The sequence below is a fragment of the Anomaloglossus baeobatrachus genome, chromosome 7, assembly GCF_048569485.1.
Source record: "Anomaloglossus baeobatrachus isolate aAnoBae1 chromosome 7, aAnoBae1.hap1, whole genome shotgun sequence".
NCBI classification, from domain to species: Eukaryota; Metazoa; Chordata; class Amphibia; order Anura; family Aromobatidae; genus Anomaloglossus; species Anomaloglossus baeobatrachus.
In genome coordinates this window covers 89,980,544-90,001,255 of record NC_134359.1, presented here as the reverse complement: position 1 = coordinate 90,001,255, position 20,712 = coordinate 89,980,544, and the positions used below count along the sequence as shown (strand labels likewise).

The following is a 20,712-nucleotide window of genomic DNA, read 5'->3' as shown; positions in this document are numbered from 1 at the left end:
CATATATCATCTCATGTCAATGTACAAGTAACGGAGATTAGGATTAGTGAAGGGGGTTTTTCAAGAAAACGACAGACATAGTATATTCCTCATTTTCTCCATCCAACACAAATACTTTTGTGACAAACTTTGGACATTTCCTACATCACAGCTAAAGGGGTTTTCCAAGATCGACTATTGAGGACCAATTATGCCACCAATATTAGGGCAGCAGATATCCGAATCCTCATGGACACCCCTCTGATTAGCTAACACTGACTTTTACTTAGTAGCAACCATGCAGGGTCCACAAATTATTAGAATACAGTAATGCCTCATTCAGATGTTGGAAATAGTTTTTACAAAGCTTTAATATTAACTCCTGAGATACCATGTATGCTTTTATTAAGCTGAACCACAAGAAACAGCCAGGTGAATAGTGGTTGAATAAACGGCTTCCTTTTTTGAGCAACCCGGTGAGTGCCTTTCGCCTCTTTCTTCTTGAACCCCCAGTGGTCTGTTTTACCTTGGGTGGTTATAAAAACTAAAGGGGATCCCACAGTTTGTTTTTTTTAATTAAAAATAGATTGTTGGGTTCCCCCCTATTTTTAGAACCAGCCAAGGTAAACCTGACCGCTTGAGGTTGGTATTGTCAGGTTGGGAAGGGCCATGGTTATTGGTCCGTCCCCGCCTAAAAATACCACCCCGCAGCTGCTCCAGAATTGACATCCATTAATACATGGGGTTGATGATAAATGGTAGCTTCCAGAGTACCCTCTGCCCTGTGTGAGCTGCCAACTCTGACATCAGTTGAACTCATTGCTGGACTGTGGAATTGCATATCATCTCTGCAGAGCAGTCCAGCAGCGAGTTCACCGGTGGATCAACAGTGATGTCACAATTTCTCACAGCCTGGGACTGCCCCGCTGCCCTCAGTGTGTCCCAAAGGCTACAATGGCCAATTGCGTTTTCTGTCACTGCAGCCTCTAAATGTAGCCGAGGATCATCGTGGGATGTCGCGTGTATTACGTTGGACCTACGGGGTGTTTTGGTGGTTAATATAAACGGGTGAAAATGTGTGTGTTTTATTTCAAATAAAGTATTTTTCTGTGTTTATATATTTTGACCTACAGGGTAGTAATGGGGATGTCTCAGACGTCACCCCATTACTAACCTAGTGCTTGATGGCAGCTATGATTTTTTGGCAAATCACAGCAAACATCAACCTCATATATTACCACAGCACCTGGGCAATTGGGATGCGCCAGGTAAAAGGCTAGAATTGACGCATCTAATGGATCCCACAATTCTGGGGCAGCTGCCGGCTGGTATTTTTAGGCTGGGATGGGCTAATAACCATGGCCTTTTCCACCCTGATAATGCCAACCCTCAGCTGTCACCTTTACCTTTGCCTTTTTTATTTATTTAACACTAGAACTACTGAGGTAGTCATTTTGACTACTTTGCACCATGTATTTCTAGGTGTCACGAGTCCAGTAGTTCTAGTGTTAAATCTTAAAAATGGCATGGAATCCCCTCTAAGATTTATGTTCAATCTATTTTTATTGTAAACATATCATATTATACATATACATCATGAAAAACTGAATGACTGACATGTCAAACTTTTTATAAATTGCATAGTAAAGAAATCATGTTTTCTCAATCTGTCTCGATCTCAATTTGACCGGATAATGAACACTTTACATCTATAGTCCTCAATAGACCTCTTCAAATTGGATTCCAACGAGATCTCAGGAAAAGGGAAGGAGAAGAGAAGAGAGAGAGAGAGAGAAGAAAAAAAGGAAAGAAAGGGGGGAGAAGGGAGGGAATTAGAAGGGGAAGTGGGGGAGAGGTAGGTAGCAGCGTGAGTAAGCTGGGAAGACGAAGGCAGACACAAAAGGGAAATGTTGGGTAGTTTGATTTGATTAGATTAGGGTGGGGGAGAGGCGCTCACTGTCATCTGAGAATCAGGTGGTCCTACATTCTTGTCCGGTTCATCCCTGACCATGCTGTACTCCACCGATCTAATAAGATGTTATGGCTCCGTCAAAACAGTTTAACAAAATCTGGAGAGTCCTTAAATAAGATCCATTCTCCCCAGGTCCTGCAAAATTTGTCCCTAGTGCCCGCAATGTCGGCAGAGAGCTCCTCCATCCTACATATGTTTGCCATTTCAGAGTACCACTCTGAGATGGGAGGTATCGTGGAGGACTTCCAGTACCTAGGTATGACGGAGCGCGCCGCCGCCAGGCAGAAGCGGAGTATGTCTCTCTTATGATAAGCGATTGAGTGTGGTAACATAGAGAGGAGGACTATCTTGGGGCAGTTATTCACTGCTTTCCCAGTTATAAGCTGATAATTAGCAAGAACCTTTCCCCAAAACTGTTTTAATCCATCACACTCCCACCAGATATGTGTCATGGTACCGACATCTTGCCCACATCTCCAGCACATCGCAGATACTGAAGGGAATATAATATGTAGTTTTGACGGAAACTGGTACCAACGTGTCAAAATCTTAAAATTTTTCTCCCCTGCAGAGCACGTGACTGACAATTTATGAGTAAATAAGAAACATTTCTTCCACTCATCGGGAGAGAAGTGTTGCTTCAGCTCCTTTTCCCAAGCTAATTGGTAGCCTCGTTTGCCTGAGACCCCAACTCTGATAAGAATACCGTACAGAAGGGAGATTGTGTGTTCAGGCGGGATGTTTTTAGTAAACAGTTCCTCAAAGGCACTACAAGTGCCTCGGACTCGATCAACTGTTCTCCCCGGAGAGACAAATGCCCGTAGTTGGAGAAACTCTAACCATTGTGAACCTCTAGACGGAAGCTGTGTCCGAAAGGTTTGGAATGAGGGTAATTTACCATCAATCAGTATGTGCCCCCAGCGGATGTCTTCCTCCGCCCTCCAGCCGAAGTAGCTTCTCTGTTTATATCCAGGGTGAAATGATGGAGTATAGAATAAGGAAGCGAGGGGACTAACTGACTGTGGAGGCGACATTTTTTTGGATACTATGTGACTAACTTTGAGCGTTTCTTTGATAAAATTTGAAAGTATCCCCACGTTAGAAAGATCTGAAGGAGGTATCCAAGGGAGGTGTTTAAGAGGGATCTCCAGTCCTTCTTGCTCTACCCGTATCCATTGCTTAGAGTCACTGTTGAAATGCCAGTCTAATATACGGGTCAAGGCTGCAGCCTGCATGTAGACTCTGAAGTTAGGAAGGCCTGCTCCTCCACACTCCCTTGGAAGGGTAAGAGTGCGTAAGTTGATTCTTGGTTTAATTTTACCCCATATGAATCGGATAATAGCAGATTGAAGGGTACGAAAAAAACTACTGGGAGGAGAAATGGGGATGGTTTGAAAGTAGTACAAAAAGCGTGGCAGGATATCCATTTTAATTACATTCATCCTGCCCATCCAAGACAATTTCAGTCCCCCGTAAGACTTTAAGTTCTTTATTGTACCTTCTAGTAGTGGTAAGTGATTAAGTGTATATAGTTTGGAGAGGTCCGCTGGGATTGAAATACCCAAATATTTAATGGCCGAAGGTCTCCATTTGAATGGGAAGTTAGACATTGCCCGGGAAACTTCAGTTTGGGTCAAAGAGATATTTAATGCTTCTGATTTTGATAGATTAACTTTAAAGTTACTAAGGAGGCCAAATCGTTCGAATTCCTTCATTATAGACGGGATCGATATATGAGGTTGAGAGATGTATAACAGGAGATCATCTGCATATAATGCAATTTTATGATGGGCATCCCCGATCTTGAGTCCTTTGATATTACTATTCCCCCTGAGAGCGTTAGCTAAGTGTTCCATGATGACTACATACAAAAGCGGAGATAAGGGGCAGCCTTGTCTGGTCCCGTTTCGTACAGCAAAGGAGGAGGATAAAGCCCCGTTAACCCTGACCTTAGCGGTTGGGTTGTCATATAAAGCGCCAATTTTCTGTATAAATCGGGGTCCCAGTCCCAACTGACCCAATGCTGCCCTCAGAAATCCCCAATGGACTCTGTCAAAGGCTTTCTCAGCATCGATGGCTAGGAGACCCAGCGGGATCGAGTTGTTTTTAGCTTTAGCAATAAGAGACAAGGTTTTAATTGTATTGTCTCTTGCTTCACGGCCCTTGACAAACCCCACCTGGTCTGTGTTAATAACGGAGGGCAGGAAAGGGGACAATCTATCAGCCAAAATCTTAGAGTAGAGTTTTAGGTCCACGTTTAATAATGAGATAGGGCGATAGCTTGCAGCTAATAATGGGTCTTTCCCCGGTTTGGGGATCACGCTAATGTGTGCTTCCAGAGACTGAGGGGTTAGCCTTGTGTCTTCATCAATAGAATTAAATGTTTTGGCCATTATCGGGGCTAATTGATCCTTAAGCAATTTGTAAAAAGCCGGGGTGAACCCATCGGGGCCAGGGGATTTACCTGAGGGAGTAATTTGAATTGCGTTACAGATTTCGGATTCTGATATATCCTCCTCCAGGATCTCTATAACATTGCTATCTAGGGAAGGCAAGGCTGTCTCTTGTATATATCTCCCGATTCTATCTGCCAGGTCAGCAGGTGGGAGCTCCGCATATTGCCCTTTAATATTATATAGGTCTTTGTAGTAGGACCGAAAGACCTCCAGGATCTCTGTTGGATCATATGTTTTGTCTCCTTTGGTGTTGATGCATGAAATGTACGAGGTGTTGGCCCGGGGATGCAGCAGCCGTGCCAAAGGACGACCACATTTGTCAGATGAATTATAATAAAAATTTTTGACTCTCTCTCTATGATAGAGAAATTTCTGGTCCAATAGGGTTTTTAGGTTAGTTCGTTTAAGGACGAGGTCAGCCAGAACTGTGGGGGTACGTGTCAGTTTATGTGTATTTTCCAGCTCATGGATCTGTGTTAACAAGTTATCAATCTCTTCAGCTCTTTCCCTCTTGATCCTAGAGCCGTGCTTAATCAGTATTCCACGTAAGACACACTTCAAGGTCTCCCATTGGGTAGGCTGAGAAGTTGGGTCAGAACTATGGACTTGCGTGAAGGAGTCAATTGAATCTCTCAACTCCGTTAGGCAGAGATTGTCTTTAAGTAAATTGTTGTTTAACTTCCAGGTCCATGAGCGCTGGGGGAGGGAGGGTACCTGAAGGGAGAGGTAGACTGGGGCATGGTCGGACCAAAAAATTTCCCCTATCTCTGTAATGGGATGCCAAGCCAACGCTCCGTGGCTTACCAGAAAAAGGTCTATCCTGCTGTATGAGTTGTGTGGTGGGGAATAATATGTGTAGTCCTTACCTTGGGGATTTAGGATTCTCCATACATCAATCAGTCGGAGGGCGTGAAAAGTCCGCTTTAGGGCACTAAGTTCCTTAGTGCGGACACTGCTGCGTCCAGAGGAGGAGTCCATGGCTGGGTCTAGAGTAAAATTGAAGTCACCGCCAACCACCAATGTCCCCTCTGCAAAATCAGATAGCTGCGTCAGAAGGGCCCTACAGGTAGAAATCTGATTAGTGTTAGGTAGGTACCAGTTTGCGATTGTAAACATCGAATTTGCGACCTTCAGTTTAAGAAATATATAGCGACCCTGCTCGTCTATACAGGAGTCGACTATGGTGTGCACTAAGTGTTTATGAAGTGCAATCGATACTCCTTTAGATCTGGCCTCTGGGTTAACGCTGTGAAACCATACTGGATAAAATCTATCTCGTAGTATGGGTACATGATCCTTCTTGAAATGCGTCTCCTGTAATAGAAGAATCTGAACCTTTTTTTTGTGCATAGAATACAGGACCTGTGAACGCTTTTGAGGGGTATTAAACCCCCTTATGTTAATAGAGCTAAAGTTGAGGGTGGTCATGTTGGTCCAGGGGCTTTAGAGAGCGTGAAGGGATCCGGGAAAGATAGGTGAAGGGAGACAAAGAGAAGTGGACAAAGATAAAAAAGGGGAAGGAGAGAACGGGGAGAGAGAAGAAGGAGAGGAAAAGAAAAAGAAAAAGAAGAGAGAAAGAAGAGAGAGAAAAAAGAAAAAAAAAAAAGGGGGGAGAAAAAAAAAAAAAAAAAAAAAAAAAAAAAAAAAAAGGGGGGGGGTGAGAGAGGGGGAAGGGTTACTTCAGGAATACAAGAGAAAAAGGGAAGATGTAGAAGATTCGAGGAATCACAATACCAAACAAAGGACTAGTTATACAAATAACCTGTCTATGAAATTTTACTCTTAGAGTGAGCAAAGGTTAACCGTGAACAATTGGGGGCCAATGTGTTCTACACCTGCCTGCAGCGTGTAGAGCCCCAAGGGAACGTGAACTTTCAAGGGAGGCATGCTCCCCGCCGGACCGGCCCCCGGCCCAACTCAATTATATATGTGAACTTTAATGTACCCAACCCATCAATCCTAAAACACCATAAACTCTATATAGATATGGAGTCAAAATTATCAATCCCATCATTAGAAATAATGGTGACAACGCCTGCACAGACCAAAGTGCCCTAAATGGCAAAACCATCATTCTCTCCCCACATTTCAGTGGATCCCATTTGAGGCAGTCCAGGGACTCTCAGTCTCCACTTGGTGATGGTGCTCCAGTCTTTACTCCACTCCGCCGCCGCGGGCCCCGATCTCTCTTACGGACCCGCTGCGACCGAGGAGCCTGTGCCTCCACTCCTGGAACTCCGTGGACGTATGGCCATTCTGAAGCATTGATATGCACCACGGGTATCCCAAGGGCCACACAGAAATCCGGGATATCCCTTGGAGACTGTATCGCATGTGAGGAACCGCCATGTCGGACTTGCAATTTAAAGGGGAAACCCCATGAGTAGAGGATGTTTCTCTGTCTCAGGGCATCTAATAAAGGCCTTAGAACCCTGCGCTTTTGTAATGTGTGCCGAGATAGGTCCTGTAGCAAATGAATCGGCGTGTTCTTGAATAAAATGGGATCTTTCTGCCGTGCCTTTCTCAGGATTTCATCTTTTATCTTGTATTTATGAACTTTGCATATTATGTCCCGTGGACTAGAACCTTCAACTGGTTTAGGGCCCAGAGATCTGTGTGCCCTGTCTAATTCCAAACGGGAGTCCCGTGGAAGGCCCAATATAGAATTAAAAAGATGCCGCAGTGACTCATCTATATCTTGGGGGGCGAGGGTTTCTGGGATGCCCCTTACCCTAATGTTATTTCGCCTTCCTCTGTTTTCCAACTCATCAAGCAGATCTGTTAAATGTTCTATCTGTTGGGCTTGTGTAGATAATGCTGTTGCCTGTGCCTTCAGTTGCATTGAGATAGATGTAGTGCAGGATTCAGACGCCGTCACCCGTTCTGACAGTTGTTGCACCTCCCCCCTGATTGAGGCCGATTCTGCTCTGTAAGAGGCTTCTAGTCTGGAGATGTAGTTTTCCATTTCCTCTCTAGTGGGGATGGTCCTTATTCTGGCTTTAAGGTCATCCCACACACAGTCCTCTTGCGTTCCCTCCTGTATATCCCCATCCCCTGAGACAGATGGTGAAGATCTAAATACAGCAGGGGTCAAGCCTTTTTCTGGGGAGGAAGGAGTCTCCACTGTCAGTGCACTGCTTTTTGATGTTGACACTGACATATGTACTGAGGGGGATCTTATCTCTGACTGCCCGAGGAGCTGATTATTCAGGGACAATGAGGAGTTATCAGGAGCAGGCATAAGAGTCACAGTGTCTGCAGCCTCATGTTGACCAGCAGCGTTCAGGTTGTTAGGGAGCGCACACACAGCAGCATATGAGAGTGTGTTATCAGTGGGGCTGAGGTGTTGAAATTCCCGCCTATTTTCTGAGAGGGCTACAGGCGCTGCTGTTACCGATAATCTCTGCTGCGGCTGTGGGGATGTCTGACACTTCTTACCCTCTGCCTGCATTCCTGGTTCAGTAGCTGCCGCGTCTGCGATGTCCTCCGTCTCTCTGCTGCTGTGGGGAGCATGCTTTCCACGAGCGACCGCCGCCATGTCAGGTAAGGAGGGGGCACCCTGATGCAGCAGTCCCCCGTCTGCTCCTTCCTCTGCTCGCTGTGTTCCGTTCGGCTTGTGTGGGCTCCCATCTCTCCAGGAGGATCCCTGGGCACGTTCCATCTGGCAGTGATGGGGCATGGAAGAACCCCCAGACACTTCAGCGGCCGCCATGAAGGGGTCAGTCTGCGTCAGGCCCTGTCCCGCTGAGCTCCTTAGGAACCTTGCAATGCTTTCTGAGGGAGGCACAGGAGAGTCTGTCAGCGTCCCCCCGCCGGTCCCCTTCTTTTTAGCCGGCATTTACGTCTATAATGCTGGGTGGGTATGATTAATAGGGCTCAGGGGCAGTTCAGGCGCGGGAGCAAGGTTTTTTAGCGTCCTCACTCCTCCATTGCCAGGCCACGCCCCTCCCTCTAAGATTTAAATAAATAAATAAAACAGGCAAAGGTAAAGGTGACAGCTGAGGGTAGGCATTATCAGGGTGGGAAGGGCCATGGTTATTAGCCCATCCCAGCCTAAAAATACCAGCCGGCAGCTGCCCCAGAATTGTGGGATCCATTAGATGCGTCAATTCTAGTCTTTTACCTGGCTCATCCCAATTGCCCAGGTGCTGTGGTAATATATGAGGTTGATGTTTGCTGTGATTTGCCAAAAAATCATAGCTGCCATCAAGCACTAGGTTAGTAATGGGGTGACGTCTGAGACATCCCCATTACTACCCTGTAGGTCAAAATAAATAAACACAGAAAAATACTTTATTTGAAATAAAACACACACATTTTCACCCGTTTATATTAACCACCAAAACACCCCGTAGGTCCAACGTAATACACGCGACATCCCACGATGATCCTCGGCTACATTTGGAGGCTGCAGTGACAGAAAACGCAATTGGCCATTGTAGCCTTTGGGACACACTGAGGGCAGCGGGGCAGTCCCAGGCTGTGAGAAATTGTGACATCACTGTTGATCCGCCGGTGAACTCGCTGCTAGACTGCTTTGCAGAGATGTCTTGCAATTCCACAGTCCAGCAATGAGTTCAACTGATGTCAGAGTTGGCAGCTCACAGAGGGCAGAGGGCACTCTGGGAGCCACCAGCTATCATCAACCCCATGTATTAATGGATGTCAGTTCTGGAGCAGCTGCGGGGTGGTATTTTTAGGCTGGGATGGACCAATAACCATGGCCCTTCCCAACCTGACAATACCAACCTTAAGCGTTCAGGTTTACCTTGGCTGGTTCTAAATATTGTTGGGTTCCCCCCTATTTTTAATTAAAAGAAAATAAAACAAACTGTGGGATCCCCTTTAGTTTTGATAACCAGCCAAGGTAAAGCAGACCACTGGGAGTTGCAGCCCATAGTTGTCTATTTACTCATGCTGGTTATAAAAAAAAAAGGGAGGAAGCCCAAGCCAATTTTAAAATTTATTGATTTGTTATTTTTACACTACAATTCAGCAAACTGGTCTGCAACCAATCACAGACACTAAAGGCCCCATCACATGTAGCGATATCGCTGGTGAAAGCACCTGTCCCCGTCGGTTGTGCATCACGGGCAAATCGCTATCCGTGGCGCACAATATCGTTAGGAGCAGTCACACAGACTTACCTGTCTAGCGATGTCGCTGTGGCCGGCGATCCGCCTCCTTTCTAAGGGGGCGGTTTGTGCGGCGTCACAGCGGCATCACTAAGCGGCCGCCCAATAGAAGCGGAGGGGTGGAGATGAGTGGCCGTAACATCCCGCCCACTTCCTTCCTTCCGCATTGCTGGCGGCCCCAGGTAAGCTGTAGTTCGTCATTCCCGAGGTGTCACACATAGCGATGTTTGTTGCCTCGGGAACGACGGACATCCTGCGTCCTCTACAATCAACGATTTTGTGAAAATGAACGACGTGTCAACGATGGACGATTTGGTGAGTATTTTCTATCATGAACGATCGTTCATATTTGTCACACGCAACAACGTCGCTAACGATGCCGGATGTGCATCACGGAATCCGTGACCCCGGCGATATATCGTTAGATACGTCGTTGCGTGTAACGGGGCCTTAACGCTGAGGGGGGGGGCATATATAACCGTTGGCAATCAATCCCAGATGTTGGCACAGAGAGTTGGCGGGGGAAGCAGTAAATATTCATGTAGATTAATTGGGCAAGAAAAGAGTTTTAAGGCCCCGTCACACGCTACGATTTATCTAACGATAAATCGCCGGGGTCTCGGAATTCGTGACGCACATCCGGCATCGTTACAGATGTCGTAGCGTGTGACACCTCCGAACGACTGTTAACGAGCAGAAATACTCACCTTATCGTTGCTCGTTGACACGTCGTTTATTTTCATAATGTCGTTCCTCCTTCTGCGAGCCGGTTGTTCGTCGTTCCCGTGGCAGCACACATCAGTACGTGTGACACCCCGGGAACGACGAACACAGCTTACCTGCGTCTCGCCGGCAATGCGGAAGGAAGGAGGTGGGCGGGATGTTACGTCCCGCTCATTTCCGCCCCTCCGCTTCTATTGGGCGGCCGCTGTGTGACGTCGCTGTGACGCCGAACGTCCCTCCCCCTTCAGGAAGAGGATGTTCGCCATCCACAGTGATGTCGTTAGGGAGGTAAGTACGTGTGATGGCGGGGGGTAACGACATTGTGCGACACGGGCAACGAATTGCCCGTGACACACAAACGACGGGGACGGGTGCGATCGCACGATATATCGCTGCGTGTGACGCCACCTTTACTGCTGTTATATTCTAAGAAAAGCTGTATGTATAACTGCCCTGCTCTTACCCCATTTTACTTCTTTTTGCAGCCCCAGAGCCCTTACTATGACCATTTTTTCAGCACAGAAATTCAGTTCCTCATTGAGTTAGATTTGGTTTGACATCCAGGGTCAAGTTCAGTTTCCTAACAAAACTTTTTTCTCAAGTCCGTGCAAATTCAAACCCAGATATCTACAGGTCCGCTCATCTCTAGCAGTGACATTATACACCATATACAGAGCTCCTGTGTATAGTAGGGGTAGGCAATTAATTTTACTGAGGAGCCACATGAGACCACTACTGTTGTGAAGGGCGAATCAATAGGCTAAAATTAATTATGCACAATATTAAGATATCAATATAAAAATATGATTAATAATTGCATCACTTAATATTGAGCAGAATTAAGTATGCTGTCAGTCCCCCCATATACAGTATGACCAAGACACAGCACCCCACACAAACAGCAGTCACCCTTCAAAGAGCCACATAGCCCCTTCATACAGACAGCAGGAGCCCCTCCCTACCACATAGCCCCTTCATACAGACAGCAGGAGCCCCCTCCCCCCGCATAGCCCCTTCATACAGACAGCAGGAGCTCCCTCCCCCCCCCCGCATAGCCCCTTCATACAGACAGCAGGAGCTCCCTCCCCCCCCCCGCATAGCCCCTTCATACAGACAGCAGGAGCTCCCTCCCCCCCCCGCATAGCCCCTTCATACAGACAGCAGGAGCTCCCTCCCCCCCCCGCATAGCCCCTTCATACAGACAGCAGGAGCTCCCTCCCCCCCCCGCATAGCCCCTTCATACAGACAGCAGGAGCTCCCTCCCCCCCCCGCATAGCCCCTTCATACAGACAGCAGGAGCTCCCTCCCCCCCCCGCATAGCCCCTTCATACAGACAGCAGGAGCTCCCTCCCCCCCCGCATAGCCCCTTCATACAGACAGCAGGAGCTCCCTCCCCCCCCCGCATAGCCCCTTCATACAGACAGCAGGAGCTCCCTCCCCCCCCCGCATAGCCCCTTCATACAGACAGCAGGAGCTCCCTCCCCCCCGCATAGCCCCTTCATACAGACAGCAGGAGCTCCCTCCCCCCCGCATAGCCCCTTCATACAGACAGCAGGAGCTCCCTCCCCCCCGCATAGCCCCTTCATACAGACAGCAGGAGCTCCCTCCCCCCCGCATAGCCCCTTCATACAGACAGCAGGAGCTCCCTCCCCCCCGCATAGCCCCTTCATACAGACAGCAGGAGCTCCCTCCCCCCCGCATAGCCCCTTCATACAGACAGCAGGAGCTCCCTCCCCCCCGCATAGCCCCTTCATACAGACAGCAGGAGCTCCCTCCCCCCCGCATAGCCCCTTCATACAGACAGCAGGAGCTCCCTCCCCCCCGCATAGCCCCTTCATACAGACAGCAAAGCTCCCTCCCCCCCGCATAGCCCCTTCATACAGACAGCAAAGCTCCCTCCCCCCCGCATAACCCCTTCATACAGACAGCAGGAGCTCCCTCCCCCCCGCATAGCCCCTTCATACAGACAGCAGGAGCTCCCTCCCCCCCGCATAGCCCCTTCATACAGACAGCAGGAGCTCCCTCCCCCCCGCATAGCCCCTTCATACAGACAGCAGGAGCTCCCTCCCCCCCGCATAGCCCCTTCATACAGACAGCAGGAGCTCCCTCCCCCCCGCATAGCCCCTTCATACAGACAGCAGGAGCTCCCTCCCCCCCGCATAGCCCCTTCATACAGACAGCAGGAGCTCCCTCCCCCCCGCATAGCCCCTTCATACAGACAGCAGGAGCTCCCTCCCCCCCGCATAGCCCCTTCATACAGACAGCAGGAGCTCCCTCCCCCCCGCATAGCCCCTTCATACAGACAGCAGGAGCTCCCTCCCCCCCCGCATAGCCCCTTCATACAGACAGCAGGAGCCCCCTCCCCCCCGCATAGCCCCTTCATACAGACAGCAGGAGCCCCCTCCCCCCCGCATAGCCCCTTCATACAGACAGCAGGAGCCCCCTCCCCCCCGCATAGCCCCTTCCTACAGACAGCAGGAGCCCCCTCCCCCCCGCATAGCCCCTTCCTACAGACAGCAGGAGCCCCCTCCCCCCCGCATAGCCCCTTCATACAGACAGCAGGAGCCCCCTCCCCCCCGCATAGCCCCTTCATACAGACAGCAGGAGCCCCCTCTCCCCCCCGCATAGCCCCTTCATACAGACAGCAGGAGCCCCCTCTCCCCCCCGCATAGCCCCTTCATACAGACAGCAGGAGCCCCCTCTCCCCCCCGCATAGCCCCTTCATACAGACAGCAGGAGCCCCCTCTCCCCCCCGCATAGCCCCTTCATACAGACAGCAGGAGCCCCCTCTCCCCCCCGCATAGCCCCTTCATACAGACAGCAGGAGCCCCCTCTCCCCCCCGCATAGCCCCTTCATACAGACAGCAGGAGCCCCCTCTCCCCCCCGCATAGCCCCTTCATACAGACAGCAGGAGCCCCCTCTCCCCCCCGCATAGCCCCTTCATACAGACAGCAGGAGCCCCCTCCCCCCCGCATAGCCCCTTCATACAGACAGCAGGAGCCCCCTCCCCCCCCACATAGCCCCTTCATACAGACAGCAGGAGCCCCCCTATACAGACAGCAGATCTCTATATAGAGAGCAAGAGCCCCCCCCCCCCCATAGGCCCCTATGTAGACAGAAGGATCCCCCTCATAGTTTCCAAGTCTGGCCAAACAGACCCCTATTTACAATCTGACCACCACACAGCTCTCTTATATACCGTATGACCCACACACTGCCTCACCATATAGTTTGACCCACATACAGCCTACTATATACAGTATGACCCCCCACAAATAGCAGTATGAGCTCCCACACAGGCTGTCACAAGGGAACCCCCAGAGAGGGCCACAATATACAGGGCACACAATACAATGGGGTGACCTCCTGCACTCACCTGAGGCTGTATCCTACCCTCCCTAACATCCACATACAGGTACTTTCACCCCATCACCAATCATGTGCCTAGGCCCTGGCTTACCCTACACTCATACGGGCTAGTGAGCAGGTCAGCAAGAGAGCTAGTTCTACCACTACTATAATACAACACAAGGGTAGGTAGACAGTCAGGGAGATACAAACAAAAGGATTTACCACCAACTGTTCAAGCAAAACACCAGACTGCTTATGACAGGACTCCAATAGCAGGCTCTTCAGCCACCACTAGTCAGAATAGAGTGAATCTGCCGACATCAGGAGATGGATCATGTGACTATTTAAAGAGGAGGGGAGGGGCCACAAACCAGCTGCAGCTGAGATCAACTAATTAGGAGCTAGCAGCAAGGAAAAAAGACATTAACCCTTGCTGCACAACAGAGAGCAAATACGTTTAATATGCAGAGCCTCAGAAGTAGGGCGCTTTTCCATCTGCGATTTCCTGGTGCGAGTGCGATCTGATAAAAAATCGGATTGCACTTGCAACAGTGTTAATCAAGAGACAGTTTCCTGTGTCCTGTTTTTTCTCCACACAAATCGGGCTCTCTGTGCAATCGCAGCATGCTACGATTTGCACCGAGTCTCGGTTCACGTGTGTGTAAAATCGCACTGCACTCGCATGTTATGAGACTGCAGAGCGGTGCACGCAGAGACAGACAGCGGAGGAGATGGGGAGAAAGTGCTCCCGCTATCTTCTCCGCTCCTGTGATGCGATTGCAAGATTGCATCACAGTCGCATGACCCTTGGCTGACACCACAGCAGAGGGTCATTTGCACATCGCTTCTGATGCTCCTGCGTCGGAAGCGGCACGCAAGTGGAAAAGCGCCTGTATATGTGAAGTTCAGGTCACAGAATGGTCACAAATCTCTCAACAGTGAGAGACATTTGTGATACAGACCCTCTATATACAGTATGAGTCCACAAACAGGCCTCTATATACAGTATGAGTTCAAACACATTGCCCTATAAACAGCAGGAACTCCCACATAGGCCCCCATATATACAGTATGAGACCACACACAGGCCTCTAGGAGCTACAAAAAGTCTCTTATAGGCAGTGTTAGCCCTCACATAGCACCCTATAGACAATATTAGCCCCCACATAGCATACTATAGACACTATTAGCCCTTCTATATACAGCCTGAGCCCTCACATAGCTTCCTATATACATGTTGAGCCCCCCACATAGCCTTCTATATACAGTATGAGCCACACATAGCCCCAAAATACAGCATGAGTCCCCACATAGCCTCCTATATACAGCATGTGCCCCCCACATCTTCCTATATATAGCATGAGTCTCCTACGCATCCTCCAATATACAGCATGAGCAGTCACTTAGCCCCTATATACAGTATGAGCCCCACATAGCCTCCTATATTCAACAGGAGTCACCCATATAGTCCCTACATACAGTATGAACCCTCACATAGCCTCCTAAATATAGTGTTAGCCCCTACACATCGCCTATATATAGCACGAGCCTCCACATAGCCACTATATACAGTATGGGCCTACACATAGCCTCATATATACTGTATGAGTCCACACATAACCTCTTATACACAGCAAGAGCCTCCATGTCCCACCCCAGGGCTATGGGGTACTCGGTCCCGGACCCAGTCTTTCAGGGCATATGTCACAACTGTCATGTTACTAGCTGATGCCCGGTTCTGTGACCCTGGGAGTCGCTTAAAGGGGGTTTTAAAGAGGGAAAATAAAAATAAAAGAATATTTTCGTGACGCCACTTGCGGGTTGCGGCTAGGTGAGTGAAGCTGCCGCTGCAGAGTCTCTCACTACCGGGGCTGATGGTATTTGGCAGCTTAGGTGTTGTGGCCCTCCGCAAGTAGGGATGAGCCCCAAGGGACAACAGGTGGAACAGGTGCGAGAAGATCTCAGGTGACACCAGAGCTGCAGTTTAACTTGTCTTTTACTCACAGGTTTGGTCTGTCACAAACGGGGCCTCGGTGTTTCCTTTGTCCCAGTGCCGGTTCTGTGACCGGTGAGCTTTTCTTCCTTGCACCCGTCTCTGGTTGGTGGGTCCCTGTAGCCTGAAGCATTTTAGGGTCCCCTCCTGGTCTTTCAGTCTTGGCCCGTATGCAGGCAGCTTGAACCTTGTCTGGGTTGGATCTCTGTCTCCGCTCCCTGGGTTCTCCCTTTGCTGCTGTGCTCCGGGCTCTCACGTTGGTGAGGAACCATGAATATTCCCTCACCGGGCAGAGTTATCAGATGAACTTGGAGTGTCTGACCTAGGGTTCTGCACCCCGCCGGTGCTTAGTCCTGTGAGTACTCCCCGTACTCTCCCACTGACCATACTCTATTTCACTCAGTCAGTCACTCCACACTTGTCGTCTGTACGCACGTCAACTTCAGACCTCCTCACTCCATCACTCCATGCCTGACTACTGTCAACTTCCTACTGCACTGTCTATCACCTCCTTTTTCCTTGTTTCTGACTAGCTGGCTTGCATCAGTCTCCACCATATGTGGCTATCCATCAGGTCCATCTCTAGCCTGTTACCCAGTCTGGAAGGAAAAGGACATGATTATTTGTGTTTGTTTGGTATCTACCAGCATTGGTCTTCCAGGAACCCGAGGTTAGCACCGCTTATGTGACTAGATGCAATACCTTGTGGCACCTGACCCCTCAGGGATGCCACATCCACACAGCCTTCAATATACAGCTTGATCCTCCACACAGCCCCATATTTCCAGCATGAGCCCCCACACATCCCATACACATATAAAAATAACACTCACCTTTCTTCCTTTCCCCCGGGGCTCCTCTTCTTCTTGATACTGACTCATACATTCTAGATCTTGGGTTACCGCCGGCTGATAACATCATTGCTACAGTCACGTGAGCTCCCTGTAACTGCGCTGACGTTCTGTATTGCCGACAGCGTAGTTCTCAGGAAAGTTCCCTGCTCCGAGATCTGCACCGATGGAATGGGAACGAGGTGAGTACATGTTGCCGGGCAATATGGCTATGGGCCCCGGGCGGTAGCCCAAATTGCCCTCATTATAATCAGCCTATGCATATGTGGTGCCCCTGACCCGCTCAGGCACCACTGAGTACTGCACCCATGCTGGGACAGTACTTCCAGGTAATCCTAAGGCCAGAATGAGGTGTGTACGCACAGACACATAGCAACCAGCTCTCCCACACCATTAGATGGGAGCCTTGGGCAGTCCCTGGAGGGGTCTGGCCTTCAATTCTTGTCAAGGGGTGTAGTGGAGGGGCTAGGAACTAAAGTGCAGAGGTTGTCAGGAAAGGATTGGAGCGAGCCAGTCTGGTAGTGGTGAGCAGCGGTTGCTAAGGGATACGCGCGTGGCCACTAGTCAGACCCTGCGCGGTGTAGTGACAGTTGGCGGGGGAGAATGGTCACGTGGTCAGTCAGTTAGACAGTCAGTCAGTACGAGGTTGCCGACGACTAGGCACGTACAGGGAACAGGTCCCTAGAGCAGACTTCAGTTTTAACTACCTGCTAAACCTGCTGGTGAGGGGAACTACAAGTACCTCACTAACCTTACAGAGTCCGAGCCTCAGCAGCAACGCAGGGACCCATAAGGGGACAGAGCTTGAAGCTGTCTCACCTGGTCCATGCTGCTGGCAAACGGTCCAAAAAGGAGACAAAAGGCAGTTGCTACTCCCTGGATAGACCCCACGGTACTTCAAGTCAGGGGTTATCGGAACACAGAAGTGCTAGGAAGGCGAGCCAACTAGTTACCCTCAGACTGGTCCGAAGGAGCCCTGGTTCAACCTGGTTTAACACAGCATCGCATGGGTCAGCTCACCATAACACCTGAGTGAGTAAAAAGCAGTTGAAAGACTTTTGGACTGAGCCTGAGTTATTCTGGGACCTGTTGTTTTACACACCTGAGCCCCTGGGGCCTGCCTCACTCACGGGAAGCCACACCATCTGACTGCAGACCCCATCAGCCCCAGAAGCTCATAAAATCTGCAGTGGTGGTCATCCATATCCCTGACCGCAAGCTGTGAGTGGCGTCACGAAACATACAAAATCTGACATACCTTTTTGCCATATACTAAAGAAGCTCTGTGGCGTCCCTGAAGAGGCTCAGCATCCCTGGGGCGTCACACATACACCACTTCATAAATCAGGAGTGTCTGACACCACCATGCCCCCTCTTCAAGATCGGTGAGAAAATCACCTGTCTTGTTGAAACCAGACCTTCATTTTCTTTTCTTAGTATATTTCTGATACAGTTTTTTACTGTATTAAGAAATGTAACCGTTTCTTAACGCCTTCAGCCCCGGGGCACTTTCCGTTTTTGCGTTTTTGTTTTTTGCTCCCCTTCTTCCGAGAGCCGTAACTTTTTTATTTTTCCGTCAATCTTGCCATATGAGGGCTTGCTTTTTGCGGGACAAGTTGTACTTTTAAATGAAACCATAAGTTTTACCATATGGTGTACTGGAAAACAGCAAAAAAATTCCAAATGCGGAAAAATTGAAAAAAACTGTGATGGCACAATAGTTTTTGGGATGTTTTATTCACGATGTTCACTATATGGTAAAACTGATGTGTGGGTATGATGCCTGAGGTCGGTGCGAGTTTGTAGACACCAAACATGTATAGGTTTACTTGTATCTAAGGGGTTAAAAAAAAATTAACACGTTTGTCCAATAAAAGTGGCGCACGTTTTGCGCCATTTTTCGAAACACTTAGCGTTCTTATTTTTTGGGATCTATGGCTCAGTGATGGCTTATTTTTGCTTCTCGAGCCGTCGTTTCTAATGGTACCATTTTTGCGCAGATGCTACGTTTTGATCGCCTGCATTTTGCGTAAAACTTGCGGCGACCAAAAAACGTAATTTTGGCGTTTGGCATTTTTTTGCCACTACGCCGTTTACCAATCAGATTAATTGATTTTATATTTTGATAGATCGGGCATTTCTGAACACGGCGATACCAAATATCTGTATATTTATTTATTTTTTAACCCTTTAATTTTCAATGGGGGCAAAGGGGGGTGATTTGAACTTTTAGGTTTTTTTTTTTATTTTTTAAAACTTTTTTTTTTACTTTTTTGTTTTTTTTTTATTTTACTAGTCCCCCTAGGGGGCTATAGCGATCAGCAATCCGATCGCTCTTATCTATCTGCTGATTACAGCTATACAGCTGTAAACAGCAGATTCAGTCACTTTCTTTTTCTCTCTGCTCGCGGCCAAGGGAAAACGAAAGTGAAACTTCATAGCTGCAGGCGTCATCATATGACCCTGTGCAACGATGGCAACTACCGATAGTCATGTGATCACGCACGTGACTTCCGGTGGGGGCGGCGGTAAGTAAAAAACATGGCCGCGCGCAGACTTTAGCAGCAAGATTTAAGGGGTTAATGGCCGCGGGTGGAAGCGATTCCACACGCGGCTAGAGGCACACATGTCAGCTGTTGAAAACAGCTGATATGTGTGCCGACCGCCGCCGCCTGCCCGCAGGGGGAGGGGCTTAACGGGACACGCTCCATGACGGATATATCCGTCCATGGTCGTGAAGGGGTTAAATTAGTCAAATCAATAAGGGTTTAAAATGCACCTAATGACTTCCTGTTCCGGTCCTGGCTGAGGAGGCAGCATAGAGGAGAAGCTCCCGACACCTCTCTGAGAAACCGACGATAAACAGCATACCCGGGCAAGTGAGCGAGCAGAGAGCAGCACGTCTGGTAGCAGGAAGCACACAGCTATGGAGCGGTACTTACTGAGGAGTGCTGGTGGTGGTGAGGGGACCTGCAGGAATGGAGATTCTGACTGCCGGCGGGGAGAAGAGGAGACTGTCATGGCACCAACAAGCCTGATGGAGGAGGAGTCAGAGTCCCCAGTGCAAGATGTGGTAATGGAAGCCAGGAGAGGGAGAAGTGAAGGAGATGAGAGCGGGGGGTCGGGGGAGGATGGAGCAGGAGAGAAATCGCTGCAGGGGATTGCAGAGGGAGAAACACAATGGATAGAGGAAGGGGACATGGAGGAACAAGAAAGAGAGGAGGAGGTGGAGTGCAGCAAGCAAAGAGGGCTCAGAGACGCAGGAGACCGGACTGATCACTTAGACACGCAGTATAAGGTGTCTAATCATGATCAACGTCAGCAGAAGCTGCATGTCAGAAACAGTAAAACTCCTTCTAAAGCAAACAAGAAACTGCCGGCCACACCATTATCTAAATACTGTAAACAAATGGGGGAGGGTGGAAAATCCCCAGCACAGAATAAGAGAACTAAGAAACCAGCACCACCTGCAGGCCAAGACAAGCATGCACAAGAGCTCAATGTTGATTATAAAAAATTGGCTGCCGAAGTGACATCACATCTGTCAAAAGAGATTAAAGTGGCCATTGAAACAGCCATACAAACATCCCTAGCAGCTATGCAAAAGCAGATTAGTGGACATGCATCTAGACTGGCAGAAACAGAGCAGAGAATATCTGACTCAGAGGAGAAAATAATGGCTATGCAAGAGCAAATAGCAGCTCTAGTGAAATCTAACGATTATTTGAGAGATAAAGCGGAAGACTTAGAGAACCGATCGAGGCGAAATAATTTGCGCATTGTGGGGCTGCCAGAATCGGTATCTTTGGGACAGCTGGATAACATATGTGAACACGAGTTACCTCAGGCCCTGGGCATTAAGGCTAAATTCAGAGTGGAAAGAGCGCACAGAGTGGGACCACTAAGACAAGAAGCGAATAGGGGAGAGGATCCAAACCCGAACAAGAAAGCCCCGCTGAGGGCTAGACAAGTGATAGTCAAATATCTTGATTATAAACATAAAGAGGAAATACTGAGGGCCTTTAGAGACAGACAGCGACCATTGCATTACCAAGGCAACAGACTGCTAATTTTCGGCGATTATTCAGCAGAAGTCTCCAGAAAGAGAAAAGAATTCAGCAAAGTATGTTCATTCCTGTATAACAAAAAAGTCAAGTGCCAACTGCTATACCCTGCCACACTGAAAGTCAGAAATAGTAATGGCTCGTTTGCATATTACAAAGACTTTAAAGAAGCAGAGCGTACTCTCAT

General features: G+C 48.9%; 1 long non-coding RNA gene across 1 annotated transcript in view; it reads right to left on the bottom strand.

The window, feature by feature from the left end:
* LOC142245920 (uncharacterized) overlaps window positions 1-19,728 on the bottom strand; it is a 29,579-nt gene extending 9,851 nt beyond the window's left edge. The window contains exon 1 of the long non-coding RNA XR_012724816.1: window positions 19,404-19,728. This is a non-coding gene — a long non-coding RNA (uncharacterized LOC142245920). The remainder of the gene's footprint in view (window positions 1-19,403) is intronic.
* Between the last annotated feature and the right edge of the window lie 984 nt (window positions 19,729-20,712).